Here is a 27,117-nt window from a genome sequence, read left to right as displayed (position 1 = left end):
TTTTCTCACGCCGCGGCGCGCACACCCTGCAATCACTGCAGTGTTCTCGCGGCATAACAATCACTTCCTTTTCCACCCCTCTAATTCTATGCCGCCCCTTCCCGGGGACGGTCGGTTTTCTCCACAGCAGTGATCTATGGGCCAAGGCTGGCGAACTGTGTCAGAGAAATTCACAGTGCACTGCTCGTCACATGAGAGCTTCGTCGAGCTGTGGAAAGCTAAATGGCCCGTCGTGCGATAGAAAAAAAGGTTTTCTGAAAATGAGATTGCCAAACGCTGCAAAATCGTTAAAGGCTACCTAGCGAGATGATTCAAAGCCCCATTGACCACCCGGACTTTTATCCATTATTATTTGAACCTCATTTCACGTATTTAGTACATATTTTATAATTTATTTCACTCTCTCTCTATTTCTCTGTCTATCTCTCTAGCGAAACTTGGTAGAAATTCTTCCGTAGTAATTGTGATTCTATGCATGATGTTAAGGTAAAAACATGATAACAACAGTTCCATTATCGGTGAAAAATACTGTGAGCGTAACTTTGTCTTTGTATGGCGACCCCTCAGTTCTTGTGTTTCTTTTTTTAATCATTTGCCAACACATTTTTGTTGATCAACATTCGTTTTAAAAATTCACAGTTCTCCATGAGATTCTGCTGCTACAGGATGTCACCATCATGAATAGCAATAATCAGGTTTGACGAAGAGAATCAGGACGTATTTACGTGATTGTTCAGTTACTGTGATATATTTAGTAAGCACGAGAAAATTTTTAATGCAGGCGTCTTGAATAATCTTCAGTATGGAAAGTAAAAGTTAGTAGTTTGTGTAGTTTGTGTAACACCTGGGTTTTGTTTTCTGTCAATTATTTCTTCTGCCAATGATTTGTTAATGTGAAAAAGGCCAGGTTACACTGTTGTTCGGAGTCAGTGTTAAACCGTAGATATCCCTGTAACTGACTGGGTAAGCAGTTCACAGGTCGGAAGAAGGCAGTGGCATACAATCTCGAATAGGACCATGCCCAATAAAGCAAATTTAGTAGATTAGTTAGGGTAGGAGATGTCTTCCAGAAGCAAGCGTAAGGGTTGTAAGGGTGTAACAGAAGTCGATCGCGTGTGATTGAACTCGAAAGTAATAGAAGAAATTCTGTTTTTTTTTTTTTTTAAGGTACAATCACTAAAAACTGGAATGTTGTTCCATGATATTTCGGGCGAAATGCCGGATGTCAGTAACTTAGTAACTTCTTGCACAATATTTCAGCCCATAGTCTACTGGCCCCATTTAGGTGTGTACTGGCGAAAGTACACTGAAACCTCCTATTTGAGATCCCGCCGGCTCGTGCGTAGTGCACCCAGTTGTCCCAACGCAAGCTTTGCTTGAGCGCATGCGCTTCTGCTGCCAGTCTGTGCACTGCTGTTCTGTGTACTGAGTACACAACGCATGTGCAGGTGGGGTCTTAAATAGAGGAGCTCACTGTACATTCGCCAGTGTACGCCGGAAGATGGTCAGAAGACTCTGCACCGAAATATTATTAGAGCAAGTTACTAACATCTGGTATTTCATCCGAATTTTCATGGACCAATCTACACGCCGGGGAAGTTTTAAATTTCACAACTAGTATTTTAGTTTGAACAACACATTATATTATAGTGTGTGGTCCAGTTGCACATCTTCCCTTTCTCCGATCTTTGAATCAGCTACCAGTAGCCAGTTTTGGAAGTGGAATTATAACTTAATGAAGAATCTGAACTTCGATACAACGTATTGTTTTTCGCAAACACAGATCATTTCCACATATGAAACTAAATAAAAGATCCTACGAATGATCGGAGGTGAAACACTGAATTTGTTTGTCGGACAATTTTAAGTCTTTAACGCTGACGTATAGCTGCTGTAGAATTATGGAATACATTTAAGCATCTACATCTACATGTTTGCTCTGCAGTTCAAATTTAAGTGTTTGGCAGAGTGTTCGTAGAGCCACTTTCAGACTATTGCTCGACCGTTCCACTGTCAAATAGCGCATGTGAAAAAAGTGAGCATCTAAACATTTATGTTCGAGGATTGTTTATTTTTATTTTTATTTTATTACTACGCTCACTTCTCCCTACGTAAGTGCGACTAAAAAAAGAAAAAAGTTTTGCCGTTGGGAAGGGAAATTTGGTGATTAAAATTTCTTAAAAAATTCTCGCCATAACGAAAGAGACCTTTGTTTTAATTATTGCTAGCCCAACTTGCTTATTATAGCGGTGATACTCTCGCCCCTATTTTGCGATAATACAAAACAAGCTGCCATCCTTAGAACTTTTCCGACGTACTCCATCAATTCTGTTTGGTAAGGATTCCATGCCCCAAAGCAGTATTCCAGAAGACAACAGACAAGCGTAGTGCAGGCAGCCTTCTTAGTAGATCTGCTACATCCTTTAAATGTCCTGCCGATAGAGCGCAGTCTTTGGTTCATATTTTCTGCAACATTTTCTGTAGGATGTTCCCAGTTTATGTTTTTGTAATTGTAACCCCTTGGAATTTAATCGAATCTAGAACATTTAAATTTGTGCTATTTATAGTCTTACCGAAATTTAACGAGAGTGTTTTAGTACTCACGTGGAGGACCTGATACATTTTATTGTTTACGGTCAAACGCCACTTTTCGCATTAAGCAGGTACCTTGACTAAATAAATTTACAATTAGCTTTGATCTTCTTGTGAGTTTACCAAACGGTAAATGACTGTTTGAACTACAAAGGATGTAAGAAGGCTGATCAAATTGTTTCCTAATTCGTTTATATAGATCAAGAACTTCAGAGGCCCTATATCCCTTCCGTGGTGAATCCTAGTTATCACTCCATCTTCACGGGATGACTGCCCCTCAGGTACTACGAACTGTGACCTTTCTGACAGGGTATGAAGAGTCTAGTAGCACAACTCAGACGGCACTCTACAGGCACGGAATTTGATTAGAAGCCACTTGTGAGGGACAATGTCAAAGGCCTTCTGGAAATCTAGAAACATGGAATGAAGTTGAGATCCCTTGTCAACAGCACTGTTTACTTCGTATAAATAAAAACCCAGTTGTGTTTCAGAAGAAAGAGATTGTCTGAATCCGTGCGGAATCTTCAAAGTTTCTGATAATGTTGGTAGACAATATATCTTCTATGACGTGTTTCACTTATATCGCTAACGTCAGTCTCTTGTAGATTTCGGAGAACGAGAATTTTCTCTGATATGAACTAACAGGACTTCTATAAAGGAATATCTTGTGAAGCTCAGCACGCTTTGTTCGTTTATGAGATCAAAAGCGCCGTAGTCAAAGGCGCCCAGATAGATGTCGTGTTCTCTGACGTGTGGAAAACATTCGCCACAGTTCCGTAGCGTCGCTAATGAACAAAATACGACAGGACCAGCTTTATGATTGGTTTCACGACTGCCCAGTATATAATACTCAAAACATTATGTTCGACGTGAAGAAATCTTCAGATTCGAAAGTAATGTCGGGTGTGACCCGTAAGAATGTTAGAGGGTCATTTCTGTTCATGACAGAGCAAGCTTCCCATTATCCAAAAGAATACTTCACTTTTAGAAAATAATTGTCGAGTTTTCTCTTTTCCTGTTTTCCATTCACTTTTTTCCCGACTAAGGTTCTCAATTTTCCTTAGATTCGAAACATAGGTATAGTTAAACACGTTTTTGCTTCATTCTTTTATAACATGTCGAAGCATTTCAGTTACTCGGTGTGCGTGAAAACGGGTTTCTCGATCGCCTCGGCTTCCCTCTCTTCCTCTGCCGAACATTCTTTGAACACTCTATCCTCTTCACTTAGCTGCTCAAGCGCTGGTACATAAGCATCACTGTTTAACCACTCGCTGAATTTTTCGTTATCTACGTGTTCAAAACCAGAAATTTCTTTCACAGATCGGTCAGATAAATAGCAGCGTCACATTCCACACTACTCAAAGCTTCAAACCGACTTTTAGATTTGGATGTTGCATTGTCTTCCGCCTTTAAAACATGAGTCTCATCCATCATAACTTACTCTGAACAAAAGTATTCGGACTTATTATAAATGAATACTTCAGTCTTTCTTAATATTTTTTTAATAGTCGCCAACTTATGCACGGGTATTCTGCAAAGCGGATAATCGGCACCCTTATATTCGGGGATTTGGTCTGTATATGAATTACGAGGTTGATAATTTCGGAAGCCTCATAAGGTATCTCAACATTCAAAATAGAAAAACAAGAAAGAAAAAGAAACAGATTATTATGAAGATTAACATAATTGTTATTATATATATAACGGTCCTTTGAGACAGGCCATCGTATCTCAAACATGGAGAGAGCGTGTAACCGACTAAAAACTGTTACATCAAATGGGGCACCTTACGGATTTCTAAACTAAGACACGATAATACCGTGGTCAAAACAGAATTCCTGTAGGCTAGTGAATGTCTCTGTATGAACCACAATCTACAGAAGTTGGAGATCCTGGAAAGGAGAATCCTACGAAAACTACTGAGCGAGGAGGCACATTGGTTAGCATACTGGACACGCTTTCGTGGACAAGACGGTTCAGATCTCCGTCTGACCATTCATATTTAGGTTTTCTATGATAAGCTAAATCGCTCCAGGCGAAACCGGGATGGTTCCTTTCACAAGACACCGCAGATTTTCTTTCCATTCCTTTCTTCCTTCTTTAACTACGGAAAATTGTGGGTGAAATCTAGACTTGGATATCTGAAACTACGGAGCAACAAAGAAGTACAGTATTCCAGAAAGTGGAGATGATCACGGAGGCCACGAGGGCAAGTGGTTGATACTTCTTGGGTATCTGTAGAGAATGGACAAAAACTGGCTATCCGAACAAACATTTAGTTCGGAAAGACCTAAAGAGTTCGAATATTCCAGACGCCCGCATGTTAGGACGAGGCACGTTTCAAAACAGAATGCAAAGTTTGTATGGGTTTTAAGTCGAAAGAAGGAATACAAAGACCGGAAGAACATGGACGACAGAACAAAAGCGTCAGCACAGCGACCGTTTGAAGGAGTATTGGGAACAGTAAATTCCGGACAAAGAGGACAAAATGATTTTGTAGCTTGATCCTAAGTGAACAATTCGAGGCGCGTGGGGTGGACGCGCGGTTAGAGACGCTATGTAACGGATTGCGCGGCCCCTCACGCCGGATGTTCGAATCCTCCCTCGGGCATGGGTGTGTGTGTTGTTCTTAGCGTAAGTTGGTTTAAGTAGTGTGTACGTCTAGGGACCGATGACCTCAGCAGTATAGTCCCTTAGGAATTCACACATATTTGAACATTTGATCAATTTGCCAATAAAATGGTTTAAACGTCTCTGAGCACTATGGGTTTAACTTCTGAGGTCATCAGTCCCCTAGAGCTTATAACTACTTAAACCTAACTAACCTAAGGACATCACACACATCCATGCCCGAGGCAGGATTCGAACCTGCGACCGTAGCGGTCGCGCGGTTCCAGACTGTAGCGCCTGGAACCGCTCGGCCACCCCGGACGGCTTGCCAATAAAAAATTAAATGTTACCGGACCATGCTTTTGTCTACACGGAAACTGCAACGACGGAAAACTGCAGAGAAATGAAGGAAGACCTTTAGCGGATCGATGATTGGTGCAGAGAAAGTCAGTTGACTTCAAAATAAATAAATGTAACGTATTTAGCCTATAGATGGAAAGAACCATTACTGTTCATTTACACTACTGGTGAAAAACGACTGGTAATAGTAATTCCTGTAAAATATCGTGGATTAACCGCCCTGATATACCTAAAATGGAACAACCGCATACAGGAAATTGTAGGAAAATCAGATAACAGGCTGACATTTGTTGGTAGAATCCTAACGAAACGTATTTAATGCACGAATGAAATTGCACAAAAAACTCTCGTCTCACCAATGCTTGCGTTTTGTTTGTCAGTTTGGGATCTGTTCCAGGTAGTATTAGTAAAGCAGTTAGGGAAGATACAAATTATCAAGACGTGTTACGTGACTGTTTCGTTAATAAGTGCAAGTGCGTTACTATGATTCCCATGGAACTGCAGCGGTAGACGTTACAAGAGAGGAGGCGTTGAACATCATGGAGGCGTCAACTGTTGAAATAGCGAGAACGGACGTTCCAAGGGGATCAGGAAACATGTTACTTCCTCCCATATACTTCATGCTAAATGACCGCAACGGAAAAATCAGAGAAATCAGAACTCATATGGAGGCTTCTTCACAAACGTTTTTAAATAATATGTGAACTACGTCTGGGATCAAAAAAGTTTAGTACTTGTTTCTCTTCAACAAATGTGCTCTTAATTTTTTGTGATCACCAATTAGCATATGAATATGAACGACGAGCTATTATATCTGTCCATGACAGCATCTGTGTAAATGTTCGTTTTCTTTGCAAAAAATCGATTCACTATGAATATCATGAACAGTAACGTCAAGACATCCAACAAAGCATCTGAAACGTAGACATTGACACAGATCGTCAAGGTAACGGAGCGCATCGTCACCCAAGGATTCTCAGAAAAAAAATTTCAACGGCGTCGTTTTGTGTTAGCATCGGCAGGTAGACTATTCTTTTACTCATGTTTCAGAACTGGATTTAGGGCTTTTCTGCCCTTAATCTTTCCGCGGGCGCACTGAAAGGTAATTCTTCCTCATTTTTTATGGAGAAAATTCTTAAAGCTTTTTAAATAAAGCAAGTATTATTAAGACTCTACACACTTGTTCTTCATTTCTAAATATTAGCAGCACTTACCGCTAGAGGGCTCCGAACTGTAGCGTGTAACATGGCGTTTTTAACGTAACGATGTTGGTGCGTAAAAAACAGTGTACTATAATCAAGTATCGAATTCTTCCACACATGGTGCACCTTCACCTCAGCATGACAATGCCAGACCATACAAGATCGCTGCGGTATCTGAAACAGTCCGACGCCGACCTATCATTGTCCATAAGTCCCAACTTGGCCTCGTCTGATTTTTATCTTTTTCCAGATATTAAAGAACGTCTTCGACAACTTCACTTTGATAGCGATGAGGCGGTTCAAACACAGGTGATGTTGTGGCTCCATCAACAAAGTCAAACATTCTACAGTGACAGTGTCAACAAACTAGTCTGACGTTGGGACAGGTGTGTTCGGCACCAGCGTGACTGTGCTGAGAAATAAACATGTAGACATGAACAATAAAGATGTATATCTTACTAACGTTTGTTTTATTTAGAAAAGTTTAACAGCTTTTACATACAAAAATCCGGAGGCATTACTTTTCAACACGCCCTCGTGTTTTGTTGCTTGCATTACACCAAGGATGACTTAATGCCAACAGACCGCCGCTTCATCTTCTTCCACATGGTAGCATTCGCGTGTAGTATACAAGGACATGGGAGTCAGCATACAGCTCTCCCGGGAATTTTCAGCTTTCCAGATCTCCGTTCTTCACTTGGTATTACAAAGCTGAGCGCACCCTGTTCCATTCCTCCCGCCAAGGAAACATCCCTGGCAGCAGCAGTGCCGGAAACTAAACCCGGGTCCTTTGCACTGTAGTCAGAAGACACACTGATCACTTGGCTACAATGGCGTACAGTATCTGGGCATAATAAAACCATACTCTGTAGATCACAATAAACATAAACAGAAAAAAGATGACTTTAAAAATTCTTCATCAGTGATAGTTTCACTGAACGAGAGAAAATATAGTTATTTTACGTTACTTGGAAATTAGAAAGGAAAGAGGACACAAAGGATAAAGTTAAAACAGCATTTCCACAGTATTTTCATATGTCGTCATTGCTCAGTGACAACATCGCCCTGGCCTGCGCTGACTGCTAGCTCCATGTAGCAGCGATGCCCAGACGCTGCTGGAGTACTAGTTATTCTTCGCGTTCTACTGTCCTTCTTAATTCATATCGATAAAACAAATATTGTACTATACTAATATGGGATCGCTCTATCGAATGGGCGCTTTATCACTTTGTTTGTAGCGAGAAACAAACCGGTGCTTTTAGTCGACAGTGCGCGTCGCACGAAAGACGTCGTGAGCAGTATTTGTTTGACCTGCGTCAGCTACACACTGGAAGACGAAACTGCTAATATGTACTGAAATGTCGGTGAAAAGCCGCCTGACAATTCTAAGGAAGTACGCCCGGTATATATGTATGAAGTGACATCTCAAGCTCTGCCATTAGTGTCTCCACACTGGTAGGAAGCTGTTCTCCACGAAGCACGAAGAATTGCAGCAGTTCGGTTGTCACGTGGTATCACAGTGGGCAGCCGAAAATTATGTGGCCGATGTTTTCCTCTTCGCCGCAATAACGTGGCGCAGAGTTTTTCTGGGATCCAAGAGATCCATTGCACAGATAAACAAGGACAATAAATATAGTTGATAGAAAGCTGCCGAAGCGCCGGAGGTGCTACGGGGGACGATAAATTCATCAGATTCTTCCATCAGGCAGGTACGAATTGAACAAGAACAAGGTTTGTATACATGAATGCATGGTGCGTATTCTTTCCGACATATCCGAAAGAACAGATCCCACGCGGAATTCGCACCTGTGGTACATATTATGTATATTGAATGTGGAGGGGGGAGAAAGAAAAGGAAAAGGAAGGAACTCATGATGTCAGCTGCATCGGGACTTTGTTCAAAAATGGCTCTGAGCACTATGGGACTCAACAGCCGTGGTCATCAGTCCCCTAGAACTTAGAACTACTTAAACCTAACTAACCTAAGGACATCACACACATCCTTGCCCGAGGCAGGATTCGAACCTGCGACCGTAGCAGTCGCACGGTTCCGGACTGCGCGCCTAGAACCGCGAGACCACCGCGGCCGGCTCGGGACTTTGTACGGAGTCAGCGGCGTCGAGTGAAAATTTGTCCCGGACCGGGATTCAATCCGGGGTCTCGTGCTTTCTAGACAGTTGGGTTAACCACTGCGCCACATGTACACAGTGTTCAAAGCAATTGGCGAATTATCTCGATGCACCCCTCGGCTGACCGGCTGACTCCGCAAGAAGGCCCGATGCAGATCCTTTGTCTCCTCTCCATCTTCAATTTACGTAAAACAAGTTCTGTAGTTCTTTTTATTAATAGGGAAATGCACAATAAATTTCCTTGAAAAGAAACAACTGTGAATATGTACATATTGTGATGATTAAAATTAAAAATATACGAAAGACCTGATCATTCCTGTTGCTTAAATTCAAATTGTCTGTAACTATGTGACTTATGTACGACTGCTATTCTGGAGATTTCTGATTTTGTAAAAAAAAAAAAAAAAAAAAAAAAAAAAAAAAAAAAAAAAAAAAAAAAAAACCTACTTATCCACGATGATGCTATCTTCATTTCTTCATTCTAACAAACTACATGGCAAAATGGCCCTGAGCACTATGGGACTTAACACCTGAGGTCATCAGCCTCTAGACTTAGAACTACTTAAACCTAACTAGCCTAAGGACATCACACGCATCCATGCACGAGGCAGGATTCGAACCTGAGACCGTAGCAGCAGCACGGTTCTGGACTGAAGCGCCTAGAACCTCTCGGTCACAACGGCCGGCTGGCAGATTTTAAAACTAGCCTATGTGACAGGTCGTCCATTTCACATTTCATTAACCATATTTGTCTCAAAGTATCTTCCTTATACGTACTTTAATAAAAGCCTTGAATTGCTTCGCATATGTCAATTGCTTCGCAGAATCTATCTGATACACAGCAGCTATTCAAAAATGTGTGTGAAATCTTATGGGACTTAACTGCTAAGGTCATCAGTCCCTAAGCTTACACACTATTTAACCTAAATTATCCTAAGGACACACGCACACATTCACCCATGCCCGAGGGAGGACTCAAACCTCCGCAGGGATCAGCCGCACAGTCCATGACTGCAGCGCCTTAGACTGCTCGGCTAATCCCGCGCGGCAGCAGCTATTGAAATGCGAAACCATCACTAACGTAAATATCTCCACGTGCTGTTAACCAGAGTGAAAATGCTGGCCTTTCTTCAGGTACGTTGGTCGTTGCTAATTGACATTCTCCTGAATGAGATTTTCACTCTGCAGCAGAGTGTGCGCTGATATGAAACTTCCTGGCAGATTAAAACTGTGTGCCCGACCGAGACTCGAACTCGGGACCTTTGCCTTTCACGGGCAAGTGCTCTACCAACTGAGCTACCGAAGCACGACTCACGCCCGGTGCTCACAGCTTTACTTCTGCCAGTATCTCGTCTCCTACCTTCCAAACTTTACAGAAGCTCTCCTGCGAACCTTGCAGAACTAGCAACCCTGAAAGAAAGGATATTGCGGAGACATGGCTTAGCCACAGCCTGGGGGATGTTTCCAGAATGAGATTTTCACTCTGCAGCGGAGTGTGCGCTGATATGAAACTTCCTGGCAGATTAAAACTGTGTGCCCGACCGAGACTCGAACTCGGGACCTTTGCCTTTCGCGGGCAAGTGCTCTACCAACTGAGCTACCGAAGCACGACTCACGCCCGGTGCTCACAGCTTTACTTCTGCCAGTATCTCGTCTCCTACCTTCCAAACTTTACAGAAGCTCTCCTGCGCAGGAGAGCTTCTGTAAAGTTTGGAAGGTAGGAGACGAGATACTGGCAGAAGTAAAGCTGTGAGCACCGGGCGTGAGTCGTGCTTCGGTAGCTCAGTTGGTAGAGCACTTGCCCGCGAAAGGCAAAGGTCCCGAGTTCGAGTCTCGGTCGGGCACACAGTTTTAATCTGCCAGGAAGTGACATTCTCCTCTTAAATTTCCTCCTCAGTTGTAATGAGCAGCCAGCGGAAACCGCCAACCGACGTAATTATGTGGAATTTTTTGGACTAATGCTAAGGAAAGATGGAGCTTCAATTCAGTATTAAGGGCACAATATCTGCGGATCGCACTTTTACTGCTCTGCGCATTTCATATTAACATACAAACTGAGATATGTGAATTCTTTCTTTCCTACGCCATTTTGCTTGCTATGTCAAAAACTGTACACTTGCCGTTCAAAATAATCCTCTCTGAATACCAAAATTTAACATCTTGACTCTAACTATACACCGATGAGTCAGAATATAATGACCGTCTACCGAATAGCTGGTATGTACACCCCTTGCACGGGTAACGGCGGGGACGCGTTGTGGCATGAGGCCTTCGTAGGTCACTGGAGGGAGTTGCCACGGGGGGGGGGGGGGGAGCGGAAGAGGGGGGGGGGGTTCAGGGTAATAATTGGAACTCGCCAGTGTGTTCCCCGAACCATTCAGTCACACTCCTGGCCCTGTGACACGGCGCATTATCTTGCCGATAGTCACGTACCCATTTCAGTCGTAGTTGCCGATATCGTGGTGTTAACACTGGCAGATGCATGGGTCGTACTCAGCTGCGGAGGCCCATCGTTAGGAGTGTTCGGCGTACTGTGTGTTCAGACACACTTGCACTCTGCCCAGCATTAAAGTCTGGTGTTAGTTCCGCCACAGTTCGGCACTTGTCCCGTTTTACAAGTCTGCCCAGCCTACGACATGCGAAATCTGTCATGAGGGGCCGCGCGGGATCAGCCGCGCGGTCTAAGGCGCTGCAGTCATGGACTGTGCGGCTGGTCCCGGCGGAGGTTCGAGTCCTCCTTCGGGCATGGGTGTGTGTGTTTGTCCTTCGAATAATTTAGGTTCAGTAGTGTGTAAGCTTAAGGACTGATGACCTTAACAGTTAAGTCCCGCCGACCGCGGTGGCCACGCGGTTTAGGCGCTGCAGTCTGGAACCGCGCGACTGCTACAGTCCCAGGTTCGAATCCTGCCTCGGGCATGGATGTGTGTGATGTCCTTAGGTTAGTTAGGTTTAAGTAGTTCTGAGTTCTATAGGACTGATGACCTCAGATGTTAAGTCCCATAGTGCTCAGAGCCATTTTAGTTAAGTCCCATAAGATTTCACACACATTTGAACATTTGTAATGAGGGGTGGCTGCCCAGTCCCACGACGTCTGGACTTGGTTTCACCTCGTGTTGAAGATACTCACCATAGCTCTTCTCCAACACCCGACAAGTCGTCATTTCCGAAATGCTCGTGCAGAGCCGCCGGGCCATCACATTCTGCCCGTCGATGAAACTCAGATAGATGGGCCGCCTTCCCCATTGTACAGACGGACAGCACACTCGCTGATACCACCTGCATCGTGTGTCTGTGTGACCAGCAGTCATTCCTCGCCAGGTGAGGCTGCTGTCACCTGGGCGGGATTATATCGGTAGTAGGTGGGTGGTCAAAATGTTCTGGCTGATCAGTGTATAGTGTTACATCACTCGTGCCAATTATTAGCGCCAAAATAATAACACAGGGTTATTTAAACAGTGATCGGAACTCTGTACCAGTCGTTCAGTTCCTCGAAGACAGAAACCCAGTCCATGGTCAAGGAACTGCGGTGTGAAGGTCTTCATCGTTGGGAAATCTCCCTGCGGTGTAAACGCTTGTTTACAGATACAAGCGAATGGTAGTGAATACTGGCGAATGTCTGCGAATGTGCATGCGTTTGTGTCCGCTTCTATTCCTTCCGGTGTAAAAGGTACTTGACACGTCGCTTCCGAAGCACACAGGATCGATACGCCTGGGCGGCAGCGAGGAGTGGAACTGAGGACAGTGGGTGGGGGACAGGCTGCTTGCGGCCGGAGCCGTAGGCGAGTGCGCACGGCTCGCGGAACGAAATGCAGTGTCCGGCCAGCCCCACGCACTGCAGCGCATCGCGCGTCCCCTCCTAGGCTTACGAGGCTCTGCAGTCCTTTCAAGTTAGCAGCGACTTTAGATGTAAAACTACAGAAAGAAGGCATCAATGGTCAAATACAGGCACCACGATATGAGAAGAAAAAGTAAACACGTCCTTGTCTCAAAAGGTCAGTAACTAATAGCAGTAAACAAGAAAAGAAAGAAATCGAAGAAGCAAAAAAAAAAAAAAAAACTTTTTTTCATCGTCAGGCTATTACTGACACTTCGCAACGTGTAGAGAACTACTGCAAAATATCACTGTATGCTTGTGTTTCAGTCAATCGACAAAGTTAGGTAACACGTACTTGGATGACTGTCGAAGTAAGATAGAAACAGTTGTGCATTGCAACTGTAATGGCTGCCGAGCCTACGCCAGATCGACCCAGTGAAATAATCCATCTTCTATGGTGGAGGGTCTGTGTCGCACATGTTAATTAAAATCTTCATCAGTTTCCATTCGTGTAGCCTGGTGCTCGACATTTAATTCCTGCGGAAAGTGGGAAAATACGAGGAGACTTCACAAAGTAGGTTACACATGATTATGGTGGATCATGTAGCTTTTATTGAATGTTGCACTACACGTCAAACTGAGACAGATACATGATACTGTCTCTGTAAACAACTGTCGGAAGATTTTACCAATCGTTCAGTTCGTCGACGACAGAAATCTCCTCCTTGGTCACGACGTTATTCGAGAACCGCTATGTGAAGGCCCTCTTCGTTAGAAAATCTCTTTCCCCGTTATGTTCTTTCAGTTTGCCAAAAAGATGGAAAACACGTGGTCCTAGATCTGAGCCTCTGTATCAGCCTCACCCACGTCTGTGCCGCACTGGACCAGTTTTGGGGACCGTTTCACTACGACTGAATGCGACACTGCATTTGGTCCAGACACCGACAGAATTTTTCGGTTAATCTCTGTGCAATATAGACGTTTTGTCGACAAGAACCGTACTGTCCCGCGTGCCTCAACTTTGGAGCACGTTTTCAGTTGCCACGCCATTCACATCGCGCACTACGATACACCTGTTTACCGTACTGCTGCAGAACTGCAGCAATCTGGGAACATTACTCTCTTCTGACAGTTGCCCAATCTTGTTGCATAATTCTGTTAGCGTGGGACGCCACGTGTAACTTACTCTTTGAAGTCCCTGCATATGTTGCACAGAGCGAAATATGCAAATTCTGAATTGGTACGATATAAAACGTAGAACAGTCGCTGAATTGTGCTATCTCGGTGTTTCCTGTCGATGGTCGAAACGAACGTGGCATATCATTAACAGCCTACTATTCGAAAAATGTTTACACAAGTTGTAAACACATTTTCTAGTCATGCCTATGGAACATCGCATTTGTTGTGCGACTGGATTCGTGATTTCCTGTCAGAAAGATCCCTGTTCGTGGTAATAGTCGGAAGGTTATCGAGTAAAACAGAAGTAATCTTCGTCGGCCCCAAGGAAGTGTTATAGGCTGGCTCTGAGCACTATGGGACTTAACATCTATGGTCATCAGTCCCCTAGAACTTAGAACTACTTAAACCTAACTAACCTAAGGACATCACACACATCCATGCCCGAGGCAGGATTCGAACCTGCGACCGTAGCAGTCCTGCGGTTCCGGACTGCAGCGCCTAGAACCGCACGGCCACCGCGGCCGAAGTGTTATAGGCCCTCTACTGTTCCTGATCTATATTAACGACATAGGAGACAATATGAGTAGCCCTATTAGATTGTTTGCAGATGACGCTGTCATTTACCGTCTTGTAAAGTCATCAGATGACCAAAACGAATTGCAAAATGATTTACATAATATATGTGTATGGTGCGGAAAGTGTCAATTGACCCTGAATAAGGAAAAGTGTGAAGTTATTCACATGAGTACTAAAAGAAATCCACTAAATTTCGATTACGCGATAAGTCACACAAATCTGAAGGCAGTAAATTCAACTAAATACTTAGGGATTACAATTACAAATAACCTAAACTGGGACTATCACATAGATAATGTTGTGGGTAGAGCAAACCAAAGACTGCGATTCGTTGGCAGATCATTTACAAGGTGCAACGGGTCTAGTAAAGACACTGCTTACACCACGCTTGTCCGCCCTGTTCTGGAGTATTGCTGTGCGGTGTGGGATCCGCATCAGTTGGGACTGGCGGATGACATCGAAAAAGTTCAAAGAAGGGCGGCTCGTTTTGTACTATTGCGAAATAGGGGAAATAGTGCTACAGACATGATACGGGAATTGGAGTGGCAATCATTAAAACAAAGACTCACATAGAAAAATTTAAGTGTTCGTTTTCCGTTCGAGAGTGGAACGGTAGAGAGACTGCTTGAAGGTGGTTCATTGAACCCTCTACCAGGCTCTTCATTGTGAATAGCAGAGTAATCACGTAGATGTAGATTAGATGTTTGGTGTTCCACGCATTTGCGTCAACGTCATATACTTTTCCGTCGCCGTTTAGTAAAAACACGAAATCCACACCACGTGACATTTATACTTTGCACTACTATGTTGTAACACGAACCCTAATGCCAAATTAATAAATAACACTTATCTTCTTTGGTGAAGCCATGCCCGCATGTTCGGAAACACTTTTTAGTGGTTCCTCCTGACACACAGCGATGACTCTGAATATCACAGATAGTTGGTTTGTGTCTTACCACGATACAATTCGACAGGTGTCTGCCACGAATCGTGTAGCGTGTGGAAACTCACAATCATCGCAAAGTGGCCGTCCGAAAATTCCGTAGACATCAAACGTTACGCCTGCACCTAATGCAAGCAACAGCCTGTATCGATGAACCGAGTCATATCGTCTTACACAATCAGGGGTCTACTTTTGTCTTGAAGACCGCGTAGGAAGGAAGTAACAGTTGTGTTCAAGAATTCGTGAAACGAAAACATTCTACAACTCACTATGTGTGGTAGGATCAGTACCTGAGATATGCGCATCTCTCTCGGCAGCTTTCCAGATGTGTTCAATAGGATTACAGTTAAGCGAGCCGGCCGCGATGGCCGTGCGGTTCTAGGCGCTTCAGTCCGGAACCGCGGGACTGCTACGGTCGCAGGTTCGAATCCTGCCTCGGGCATGGACGTGTGTGATGTCCTTAGGTTAGTTAGGTTTAAGTAGTTCTAAGTTCTAGGGGACTTATGACCTAAGATGTTACGTCCCATAGTGCTCAGAGCCATTTGAACCAAGTTAAGCGACATCGAAGTTCGATAAAGTGCTCTCTTGTCCGTGTAGTGTTCATCAGTCGATGTTGACACAAATTGCGATCGACGGAACTGCACCGCAAGTCTGAACTGCGACATCTCCAGCAAAGTATTATGGGCAGGAATGATAACCTAGTAGTTCGCTTGGTGGCTGACAATGGCTGACAGTCAGGGTTCTCGCTTCATCCCTCTTAATACACTGTCTGATCAAAAGCACCCGGGCATCCCTATATAATGTGGCTTGGACAAATAGATGTCACGAGAGACGGACCCGTTAGCATCAAAGGAGGCGGGCAGTACCAGGTAATTAGCAGGCAAGCAGTAACAACAGAATGGTTCGGTCCTAAGCACTCAGTGACTTCGAATATGGATTACTAGTTGAATGTCACCTGAGTAACAAATCCGTAAAGGCGTTTCAGCCCCTTTAAACCTGCCCAAGTCGACTGCTGGTGATGTGATTGTGAAGTGGAAACCCGAAAGAACAATCACAGCTAAACCAAAGTACTGAAAGCTCTTTATGTAATGGCGAACAGGGACCTTCGAACATTGCGCGGAGGGTGGTTGTAAATAGTCACATGGAATCAGCGGAATGAATCAGTCGCTAGTTCCCAAGTGATACCAGCAGTCCAGCTAGTACAATCACAATGCGTAGTGAGTTAAACAGAAGCGAGTACAGTGCTCGAGCAGCTCCTCATAAGCCACTTTAGTTACTGCTACGTGATATTTGAGGTGATGTAAAGAGCGACACCACAGGACATTGGATGGAAATGGAAATGAGCGTTTGGCGTCATTGGCAGGGAGGCCCCTCGCGGGGCAGGTCCGGCCGCCTTGGCGCAGGTCTTATTACATTCGGCGCCACATTGGGCGACCTGCACGCCGGATGGGGATGAAATGATGATGAACACAACACAACACCCAGTCCCTGAGCGGAGAAAATCTCCGACCCAGCCGGGAATCGAACCCGGGCCCAGAGGACGGCAATCCGTCACGCTGACCACTCAGCTACTGGGGCGGACAGGACATTGGATGACTGGAAGTGAGTGATACGGCAATCCGATGGAACGATTTGATTTTGGTGAATACCTGGAGAACGTTACCTGCGATCATGTGCAGTGCCCGCAGTACAGTGAAGTACAAAGAAGGTCTGGCGATTCCCTGACTGCGCTTAATGAAACGCTAAATGCGGAAGGATAATACACATTTTACAGCACTGTGTCCAGTAGATGAACAGTTCTGAGTCGACAGTTGTTTTTGTCAGCATGACAATCCTCTCAATCGTGAAGTAGCATAAAAGAGGCAATGGTTTGTGGAAAAGAAACATTCGTGAAACGCCGCGCGGGGTAGCCGCACGGCCTAGGGCATCTTGTCATGGTCCGCGCGGCTCCCCCAGTTGGAGGTTCGAGTCCTCCCTCGGGCATGGGTGTGTGTGTGTGTGTGTGTTGTCTATAGCGTAAGTTAGTTTAAGTTAGATTAAGTAGTGTGTAAGCTTAGGGACTGATGACCTAAGCAGTTTGGTCCCATAAGATCTTACCACAAATTTAGAATTTTTTTACATTCCTGAAATGGACTGACTTAGCCAGAGTCCAGAACCCAGTGGAACACATTTGGGATGAGTTATTATGCCGACTTAGCTTCAGGCCCCAGTTCCAACATTACTACCTTCTCAGATTTGGGCTCTTGAGGAAGAATGGTTGCCCTTCCTCCACAGACATTTAGATTGCTCACTGAAACTCTCACTAGCAGGGTTCAAGCCGTCATAAAGACAAGACTGATACACCCCCTCACTGGTATGTTCCCACACACTTTAGATCAGATAGTTTTATTTTCCATACAAGGATACTGCCACGAGTCTCGAATTTATCTTCCTGGCAAGAAAGTACTGATATATCATTTGTTTTTCGACACGCTCGTCCCAGTATGGACCGTGACGCAATACTTCACGAAGTTTTTGTTCCGAGTATCGAGCAGCCACCGACGGCGTTTCTTCGATCGCACGGAGCTATGTATGTGCCCCCGTACGCATACTTAGGACGGGAGTTTACTTTAGGTGGCACTTTCTGTGTCCTATAGACATGAGTTCTTGACGACACATGTATCTAAAACTGGACAAATAATCCACAAGCCACTTGCAGTGCATGGACAGAGGGTACTATTCCATTCGAGTACTGAGTGAGGGAAAATGACTAACTGTATTTCTCTGTGTGCACCTTCATCTTTTCTTATTCTGATGGTACCTGCAGGAGTCATATCATAATGGTAGCAGAACTGTCGCACACTCTTCCTCGATTAAATTTTCCCAACGAAGTTACGCGAGAACAACATTGCTTTTGTTCTACAGATTCCCATGTAATTTCCCCAAGTGTCACTGTTACAATTACACAGAGGCTGTACCGACCAGTAATCATCCCAACAGCGCATCTCTGATTTATTTTCATTTCTGCTGTTACGGTTATTTGATATGGACTCCGTCTGTTGGAGTACTATTGGAGAATTGGTCGCATCAGCGTGTTATTTCCGATATCCTTTATAGACGCACCAAACATTCCCAAAACCTTTCCACAAATACCAAACTAGCATTCCTCTTCCCGACTACTACTAATATTTATACTACCCTACGTGTTCCCAATATTCGCCATTAACCTTGTAATACACTCCTGGAAATGGAAAAAAGAACACATTGACACCGGTGTGTCAGACCCACCATACTTGCTCCGGACACTGCGAGAGGGCTGTACAAGCAATGATCACACGCACGGCACAGCGGACACACCAGGAACCGCGGTGTTGGCCGTCGAATGGCGCTAGCTGCGCAGCATTTGTGCACCGCCGCCGTCAGTGTCAGCCAGTTTGCCGTGGCATACGGAGCTCCATCGTAGTCTTTAACACTGGTAGCATGCCGCGACAGCGTGGACGTGAACCGTATGTGCAGTTGACGGACTTTGAGCGAGGGCGTATAGTGGGCATGCGGGAGGCCGGGTGGACGTACCGCCGAATTGCTCAACACGTGGGGCGTGAGGTCTCCACAGTACATCGATGTTGTCGCCAGTGGTCGGCGGAAGGTGCACGTGCCCGTCGACCTGGGACCGGACCGCGGCGACGCAGGGATGCACGCCAAGACCGTAGGATCCTACGCAGTGCCGTAGGGGACCGCACCGCCACTTCCCAGCAAATTAGGGACACTGTTGCTCCTGGGGTATCGGCGAGGACCATTCGCAACCGTCTCCATGAAGCTGGGCTACGGTCCCGCACACCGTTAGGCCGTCTTCCGCTCACGCCCCAACATCGTGCAGCCCGCCTCCAGTGGTGTCGCGACAGGCGTGAATGGAGGGACGAATGGAGACGTGTCGTCTTCAGCGATGAGAGTCGCTTCTGCCTTGGTGCCAATGATGGTCGTATGCGTGTTTGGCGCCGTGCAGGTGAGCGCCACAATCAGGACTGCATTCGACCGAGGCACACAGGGCCAACACCCGGCATCATGGTGTGGGGAGCGATCTCCTACACTGGCCGTACACCACTGGTGATCGTCGAGGGGACACTGAATAGTGCACGGTACATCCAAACCGTCATCGAACCCATCGTTCTACCATTCCTAGACCGGCAAGGGAACTTGCTGTTCCAACAGGACAATGCACGTCCGCATGTATCCCGTGCCACCCAACGTGCTCTAGAAGGTGTAAGTCAACTACCCTGGCCAGCAAGATCTCCGGATCTGTCCCCCATTGAGCATGTTTGGGACTGGATGAAGCGTCGTCTCACGCGGTCTGCACGTCCAGCACGAACGCTGGTCCAACTGAGGCGCCAGGTGGAAATGGCATGGCAAGCCGTTCCACAGGACTACATCCAGCATCTCTACGATCGTCTCCATGGGAGAATAGCAGCCTGCATTGCTGCGAAAGGTGGATATACACTGTACTAGTGCCGACATTGTGCATGCTGTGTTGCCTGTGTCTATGTACCTGTGGTTCTGTCAGTGTGATCATGTGATGTATCTGACCCCAGGAATGTGTCAATAAAGTTTCCCCTTCCTGGGACAATGAATTAACGGTGTTCTTATTTCAATTTCCAGGAGTGTATGATACTACAGAATGCTTTCTCTTTCTTATGGGCATTACATTGCTTTTCTCCACACAAGAAAAGAGAATTGCCTTTCTTTATATCTGTTGCAAATTTTGGCTAAGACCTTCTGTATTTCCTTACGTTCGTACAATGAAGATACTTTCTTGTTAAGAACAGCATCGTCAGCTAACCCCATCTTACAATTATTAGAGGTCGTATTACGTATCCTTGGGGCATCCCAGATATAATTTTTCTATTGAACTTCCGGCGGTCAGTATAACGTATGGGGTTCTATTAGTCAAAAATTATTAAAGTCAGTCGCAAATGTCTGAAAACATAGTATTAGAAGCCAGAACGTTATCCTTAAGGGCTGTATGCCACAGCTTGTGAGGTATGTTACTCAGAAGGACTACGGAGAGTTCATTCTTAATGATTTAACATATTCTTACTCCGACGTAGCTGGTAAATGTAAACGTCGTGTGACTAGGGCCTCCTGTCGGGAAGACCGTTCGCCGGGTGCAAGTCTTTCGATTTGACGCCACTTCGGCGACTTGGACGTCGATGGGGATGAAATGATGATTAGGACAACACAACACCCAGTCCCTGAGCTGAAGAAATCTACCCAGCCGGGAATCAAACCCGGGCCCTTACGGTTGACATTCTGTCGGGCTGACCACTTTTTTTTTTTATTATTCCCAGTTTATTCGATTTTGTTCGTTGCATTCGTCCGGTGCGGATGTCCCATGACACCCGTTCAATTTCAGTGTTGAGCCGTTGACTCAGTTGTTTATTACAGAGGGCAGCTAACCCTCTGACCGAACACGCTGAGCTACGGTGCCGGCGCCACTCAGCTGACGTAGCTGGTGACAATATTACACTCTACAAGACGACACACTAGACGGCACGGAACTCGTCACATCGACTATTATGCCGGAATCAGTGTGTACGCGAACTGACACTAAAGCAGTGAGACTGATGCTGCCAGTCTGTGTACATACAAAACGCATTCAGTAGTCGTGGTCGCCTTCAAAGTAGGACGCATTTAAGTCCACACATGATTGAATGCGTTCCTTTGGCTGCTCAAAATATTTCTGCGTGTCGTTTTCTATCGAGTTGCGCTGGAACTCTTGTCTTTTGCCTTCGAGTGGGTCTGAAGAAAAGATCTGTAGTAAACCGATCGTCCACTGCAGCTCCGCTTTTCCTGTTTGAATTTTTGACGAACCTGTCGAAACGTATTGACGTTTTTCGAGATGGAAAAGCAGTCAGGTATTAATATGCCACGAATATCCGTTACTTACCAATGCAAACACTTTCGTTTCTTTTCACCTCCTGGAGCTTCTGACCCGACTCCCACACAGCTTATTCACATGATTCCAGGCACTCACATTCCTAAATGAGTCAAGAATCGTATTATTTCCCCTAACATATATCTCTTGTCATGACGACGACGCTAAAATTAGAAAAATTCTAGTGCTCGTAAAGGGGCATTCAGTCTTAATTCCCGTGTAGCATCTGCGAATAAATACATGTAAAACTTCCTGGCAGATTAAAACTGTGTGCCCGACCGAGACTCGAACTCGGGACCTTTGCCTTTCGCGGGCAAGTGCTCTACCAACTGAGCTACCGAAGCACGACTCACTTTACTTCTGCCAGTAGGTGAAGGTCCCGAGTTCGAGTCTCGGTCGGGCACACAGTTTTAATCTGCCAGGAAGTTTCATATCAGCGCACACTCCGCTGCAGAGTGAAAATTTCATTCTGGAATACATGTAAATGTCATTGGTGACTGGTATATCCCACGGGGTGGTTTCAGCTGACTGTCGAGAAGGGTGTTCTTCCTCCACACAAACTGGCTCCTCTCCTTGCGAATAACTAAGAGTGGTGTCTTAAATGTATTTTTAGTGTGTAAATGGCTGTGATAGTTGCGGTTAGAGTGAAGCGTTATGTTAATGTTGTATGATGAATGATGAGGGAAGGGAGTGCTCGAAACATATTGCCAGCACATTGCCTGCTTCTCTGTAAGATCATCAAGGAGGCCACCGAGCTTGACGGCTCCATCCGACGGAACGATTACCATTAACAATGCCACATGCACTTCCTTCATGAGACACTACGGAGAAGTTTGTAATTTAATTGAGGACATTAGCGCCATGACTTGTGGTTAGGAACTTCCCGCCACTACGACTCCTCCCCTTGCTGGCCAAATATTGGCAGTGAAAGTTTCATCCACCACCTGGTTTAGAACTTGCTTACTTCCGAGTCGGCCCCACTGCACAAGCGTACGTTAGCGGCCCCGACTACTGTGGAGGTTGCATCTCGGAGTGAAACAGGAATAAGGGAAAATGTTGCTAGTGCACGGTAGCTGACAACCGTGACATTCGCTTAGTATGGAGCTTATAGACATCACCATTAACACCATAACAATCGATGTATTGCTTTTGGTTTTAATTAAACTTCGACGTTATTTGTGCTAGACAACATCGATATTTACGTTCCATATATTTCAAACACGCTCTAAGTCGAGTACGTTATAATCAAGTTTTATTTCTATCGTATTTTGTATTCTTCTCATTAGACAAGTTTTATGTTATTATTTTTGTGATTTTTTCCTTGATCTCGGGAAATCAGTATCCATTATTACGTTTTCCTCTTACCAGAACACCACACGCAATCACATTTCTGTAGTTTTTGTATATTTGGTGCGTGAAGTTCAGAATTCAAAAATCAGTCAGCAAACGTAGTTCAATGCAACTTCCAAATATTCTCGAGAAAATCGACTTTGGAGTTTTGCGAGCATCTTTAATATCCTAAAGAAGGGTCATGTTTCCAACGGGCCGCGAGGTGCGTTGGTAGAATGATTGCCTACCAGGTGGCTGGTCTGGTTTCCACTCCCGGTTGTCGTAAAATGCTAAATAATGGTGTATGTTCAATGAAAATTTCCGAAAAGCGTGAAGTGCATAAGGATGAAAACAAATTTAATATGTAGTGTTTTTTTTTATTTTAAACAATCTTTATTTACAATCTTTCATAAAATATCGATAACTGAAAATTTACGCTTCCAATGAAATTCGAATTTTTGTGCGTGACATGCAATTACAAATAAGGAGATGTACATTTCTTATAAAAATGACAATCAGGTATGTATTAATTATCATATATTTGATGTATTTTATATTTAATTAACATTGGTACTGTAATTCAACGAAAAAATTGACCACAACTAGATCGAACAAGCGACAACTAGTCTCAACTGCTCCAGATATTTTTCACCTGTATGTATTTTACGCTTCACGGAAATACTGCCAAAATATGAACTTCTGTTTAAAAATACGCATCAGCCAGGAATCGAACCCAGGACCCCTACATGACAATGATACACTCCTGGAAATTGAAATAAGAACACCGTGAATTCATTGTCCCAGGAAGGGGAAACTTTATTGACACATTCCTGGGGTCAGATACATCACATGATCACACTGACAGAACCACAGGCACATAGACACAGGCAACAGAGCATGCACAATGTCGGCACTAGTACAGTGTATATCCACCTTTCGCAGCAATGCAGGCTGCTATTCTCCCATGGAGACGATCGTAGAGATGCTGGATGTAGTCCTGTGGAACGGCTTGCCATGCTATTTCCACCTGGCGCCTCAGTTGGACCAGCGTTCGTGCTGGACGTGCAGACCGCGTGAGACGACGCTTCATCCAGTCCCAAACATGCTCAATGGGGGACAGATCCGGAGATCTTGCTGGCCAGGGTAGTTGACTTACACCTTCTAGAGCACGTTGGGTGGCACGGGATACATGCGGACGTGCATTGTCCTGTTGGAACAGCAAGTTCCCTTGCCGGTCTAGGAATGGTAGAACGATGGGTTCGATGACGGTTTGGATGTACCGTGCACTATTCAGTGTCCCCTCGACGATCACCAGTGGTGTACGGCCAGTGTAGGAGATCGCTCCCCACACCATGATGCCGGGTGTTGGCCCTGTGTGCCTCGGTCGTATGCAGTCCTGATTGTGGCGCTCACCTGCACGGCGCCAAACACGCATACGACCATCATTGGCACCAAGGCAGAAGCGACTCTCATCGCTGAAGACGACACGTCTCCATTCGTCCCTCCATTCACGCCTGTCGCGATACCACTGGAGGCGGGCTGCACGATGTTGGGACGTGAGCGGAAGACGGCCTAACGGTGTGCGGGACCGTAGCCCAGCTTCATGGAGACGGTTGCGAATGGTCCTCGCCGATACCCCAGGAGCAACAGTGTCCCTAATTTGTTGGGAAGTGGCGGTGCGGTCCCCTACGGCACTGCGTAGGATCCTACGGTCTTGGCGTGCATCCGTGCGTCGCTGCGGTCCGGTCCCAGGTCAACGGGCACGTGCACCTTCAGCCGACCACTGGCGACAACATCGATGTACTGTGGAGACCTCACGCCCCACGTGTTGAGCAATTCGGCGGTACGTCCACCCGGCCTCCCGCATGCCCACTATACGCCCTCGCTCAAAGTCCGTCAACTGCACATACGGTTCACGTCCACGCTGTCGCGGCATGCTACCAGTGTTAAGGACTGCGATGGAGCTCCGTATGCCACGGCAAACTGGCTGACACTGACGGCGGCGGTGCACAAATGCTGCGCAGCTAGCGCCATTCGACGGCCAACACCGCGGTTCCTGGTGTGTCCGCTGTGCCGTGCGTGTGATCATTGCTTGTACAGCCCTCTCGCAGTGTCCGGAGCAAGTATGGTGGGTCTGACACACCGGTGTCAATGTGTTCTTTTTTCCATTTCCAGGAGTGTATATTCTACCTGAGAGCCATACTTTATGTGGTGAAAATCGGACTTATTTTAGGGTATTAAAACAGGTCGGAAAACTAAAATGTCGATTTTCTTCTTGATTTTTGATGGTCGCATAATAATACCTCGGTTTATTGATGTCTAATATCTGAACTCCCCATGTCGTAAATATAAAGAATTAAAAAATCCTACTGCCGTGTGGTCTACTCGTCAGTTTATAACTTAAGTAGTAACATCAGAATGGTGTCGATTACAATGGACAATCAGTCTGTATGTAGCTCCTGATGCATGTGACGTTCGATTAATGATTTTCGAATATTGATTTACTTCTGAATTCGTTTCAATGTTAATTGTATTGTTTATTAAACGCCTGCCAGAAGATTAATTGTTTGCGGCTTCAGAGGGCGTCAGTGCAACAAGGACAGTTTCACAAGGGAACAGTTTCATGTAGTGGACATCGCAAGCAGTGATGCGTGGAGCAACATGAAGATGACGACGTGTGCGCGCCATATTCTGCATAACAAACTTGCGCCTTCGCTGCCAGCAATAGCTATGCATGCCCCATTGTACTGTCTGCAGCAGCCTGCAGCGAACATTACACGCTGCCAACAGCAGAAAGAGCTTCATTGCGGCTCACTATTTTCTTATTGCGTTTTCAGCGGCAGAAGTGCGTCTAATTTTGCGTCACACTAGGACTGATGTTGACGGGTCCATCAAATGCCCCGAGTACAGTGCATCGATCTAAAAAAACTCATAGCAGATCTGTATCTTTAACTTCTCCAGGACACCGTACTGCGGCCGTGTCACGATTATAGATGTATTATAGATGTCAAAGAAAAATACGCTTCCATAGCTTGAAACGTGGAAGTGATGGAATGAGGTGAGCTACTGGACAAGAATTAGGGAGAAGAAAAGTTTGAAGACAAGTTAAATATCCCATGGATTATACGGATCGCTATCAGCATACAACAGGAAGGTTCCTCCAACAAGGCTACAGTGAAACTTGTCTAGCTCGCTACGTATCCAGCTGAAGTATTTTCCGTCCTAAATTATCTTGATGCCTGTAAACTCAGAGTCATAGCTTCCAGTCGACAAAGAGGTCATTGGAGACGGAACAGAAAATAGAACTGCACAAGGATGGTGAAACAAATCAGCTGTGTCCTTTTCAAATAAATCATAACTTATATCGCTTTAAGTGGTTTAGGGAGACGAAGAAAAGCCAAATCTGGTTGGTGGTACGTGTATTAGAACCCTGCTCTTTGTGAATGCGAGTCCAGTATGTTAACGACTGTCCCATCTCGAACTAGCTGCACAATCGACTGCTATCAGGAACTGCTTGACGTAATGAATACTGAAAGGGAAAACACATGTACCAACACTTATGAAAATTGTAACATCCACAGGGAATAGCATGATGGTGTAATTTACTGTCGCCATTTTGGTCCCTAAACGCTAGTATTCTTTCCCCTAAGCTGCCAGATCCGCTTAAACTGGGAACATGCCTGGTAGTCTTCCACTCCTGAATATGAGCTAGGCATCAATTTTCATTTCCTAATGGCAGACATAGTTAACCACACATTCTTATTTAATCAAAGTGAGCATGAGACCATCAGAACTAACCACACTGTAGTAGTAACAGACTCGCTCTTCATGATGCGAACACTGACATCAATTGCTGAAGACAAGAGAATTGTTTTTACCATAGCAAATAGCAACTGCTGTGACAGATCTACGAAGAAACAGTTCGGAGCTATCATTTAAACAAATGATAGCTCCGAACTGAACAAGGAAAATTCTGGGGATGTGGAATGAGAAAGTTGACCGATTGACAGCCACAACAAAGAATGGAATACAAAAGCTATGCGGTCAAGCGAATGATCTAATGGCCGTTATCAGCGACATGGACAAAAGCGAATGGAACAAGACATATGAGGCGGATGATCTGCACATGGGTACCAGGTACAAACAAATCCACCTGCGCTTACCGAAGTCCGAATGGTATGTACGCTGTAGAGCGGAAGAGGAAGTGTAACTCAGCTGGCATATGGAACAAAAGACTGTTCGTAAAGAACCATTTCCCTGTAGAAACTCAATCATGGCTGCTATCATCAGTAACTGTATACTGTAGAAGTCACATCATAATATCACCACACAGCGCTATGGGGAGATCCAGAGCGTCAAACACGTCTACTTTGACTGTCGTAGACACAGAGGGGAGTCAAACTGGCTACTTAAGGAGTTGGTCAGTGTGAATCAAGAACTTCCTCTGAATGTCCACTACACTGAATATAGACATT

At 45.1% G+C, this 27,117-nt stretch overlaps 1 protein-coding gene and 1 non-coding gene across 2 annotated transcripts in view; one reads left to right on the top strand and one right to left on the bottom strand.

Annotated features, from left to right (window-relative positions):
• LOC126184072 (Krueppel-like factor 2) overlaps positions 1-27,117 on the top strand; it is a 447,658-nt gene that overhangs the window by 235,551 nt on the left and 184,990 nt on the right. The window lies entirely within an intron of this gene.
• Positions 10,126-10,200, bottom strand: Trnas-uga (transfer RNA serine (anticodon UGA)). Its single transcript has one exon. It is a non-coding gene; the product is annotated as a tRNA-Ser (tRNA).

This window comes from Schistocerca cancellata, chromosome 4, assembly GCF_023864275.1.
Source record: "Schistocerca cancellata isolate TAMUIC-IGC-003103 chromosome 4, iqSchCanc2.1, whole genome shotgun sequence".
Taxonomy (NCBI): domain Eukaryota; kingdom Metazoa; phylum Arthropoda; class Insecta; order Orthoptera; family Acrididae; genus Schistocerca; species Schistocerca cancellata.
Note: the sequence above shows the minus strand (reverse complement) of the source record. Positions and strands in the feature narration are given on the sequence as shown.